Source organism: Crocuta crocuta, unplaced genomic scaffold, assembly GCF_008692635.1.
Source record: "Crocuta crocuta isolate KB4526 unplaced genomic scaffold, BGI_CrCroc_1.0 scaffold746, whole genome shotgun sequence".
Classification (NCBI taxonomy): Eukaryota; Metazoa; Chordata; class Mammalia; order Carnivora; family Hyaenidae; genus Crocuta; species Crocuta crocuta.
In genome coordinates, this window is record NW_027532843.1 from 129,861 (window position 1) to 131,561 (window position 1,701).

Consider the following 1,701-nt stretch of genomic DNA (forward strand, 5'->3'; position numbering starts at 1 on the left):
CTTACCTACGTTTAGTTGTTTTTAGTAAGTTTGTTTAGTATTTATCCTGTGTATTCTGAGATTCCTGGATCTGTAGTTTATGCTTCTTACTAATTTTTGAAAATTCTCAGGCATTATTAGTTCAAGTATTTCTTCTATTTCTTTTTCTCTTTCTGATATTCTCTCTTTCTATTATAGTAACACCTTTCATAATTGCCCACAGTTCATGGATATCCTGTTCTTTTTATTTGAATTTTCATTTTAGAATATTTTATTGATATATCTGTGACAAACCCAGTGATTCTTTCTTAGCTGTGTCCAGTCTACTGATGAATCATTAAAGATGCTTTTGATTTTTAGCATTTTTTTAGTTTGGATACTATTAGTTTATTATAAAAGAGAGACATGGAAATTATTGACATGATGAAAGATTTCACAATTTCACTGGAATGGGCAGCTTCATTTGATAGCATTTCAATAATGATTTATTTCAGTCTACATACTTCCTGAGAATGTCACCATCTCTGAATAAGAAATAATCCTTGTCGTCTAGAACTACTTTGGTGTCTCCATATTCTGGGAGAAGAACTTTATCTCCAACTCTCATGCTGGTTGAATCTTTCCACCCTTTCTTTAATTTTTTTTCCACGCTTTTCTTTAAAGCCTGATCCAGGGGCACCTGGGTGGCTTAGTCGGTTAAGCGTCCGACTTTCGCTTAGGTCATGATCTCGCGGTTCATGGGTTCGAGCCCCGTGTCAGGCTCTGTGCTGACTGCCAGCTCAGAGCCTGGAGCCTGTTTCAGTCTGTGACTCCCTCTCTCTCTGACCTTCCCCTGCTCATGCTGTCTCTCTCTCTGTCTCTCTCCTAGAAATAAATTTAAAAAACATTAAAAAAGAAATAAAGCCTGATCCAACAGCTGCTTCTGTTGCTTGCAATACCTTTCCTTGAGATTTTTCTGGAAACATGATGCCTCCTTTGGTTACAGTTGTGGCTGCACTCCTTTTAACTAAAACTCAGGCAAGGAGGGAAAGAAACTTCCTACATGCCTGCCCTCCCAGGATTCCAGCTTGCTGCCATTGGTACTCTGTTCTTGAGCTGCCGTCACCTACCTGCAAGAAAACCCTCAGTCTGATCCTCAGAAGCCCTTCCCTTGTATTCTTTCTTAGAATTCCCATCCCTTTGATTTTATTACTCATCTGTTTTTCCATGTCACCCATTTTTTCCCATTAGAGTTCTTAGCATTATTAATCATAGATATTTTAAATTTCTGGTCTGGTCATCCCAACATCCTTGCCATAGATGAGCCTGGGTCTGATAGCTATGTTGTCTCTTCCGACTGTGTTCTTTTGCTCTTTTACCATGCTTTCTATCTTTTGTTGAAAGCCAGACATGATGTAATGGGAATAAGTAACAAAGGTAAATATGCCTATTGTGTGGTATTTTGTGTTTTTTCCTAGCTAGAAGTTAGGCTATGTTTACGGGTTGTCAGAAGCTAAAATTGCATCTAGTATTCTTTTTTGTCTCCATTGTTGCTTTGGGCTTTCCTTCAGAGTCCTAAAATAGGGCCTGAGGGTAATTTAAGCTATAATCTCCTGTTAGTAGGTAGGAGCCTTATTGATGTAAAGGACAAGTGGGGAAGCATTCTACATTCTGATAATTAGGTCTTAGTGTTCTAGTGAGCATGAGTTGAAAATCTTTCCTCTTTCACATTAAGGCTATAGC

General features: G+C 38.3%; 1 pseudogene; it reads right to left on the reverse strand.

Moving 5' to 3' along the window:
* Positions 1-469: 469 nt before the first annotated feature.
* LOC144216184 (10 kDa heat shock protein, mitochondrial pseudogene) lies at positions 470-1,196 on the reverse strand (annotated as a pseudogene).
* Between the last annotated feature and the right edge of the window lie 505 nt (positions 1,197-1,701).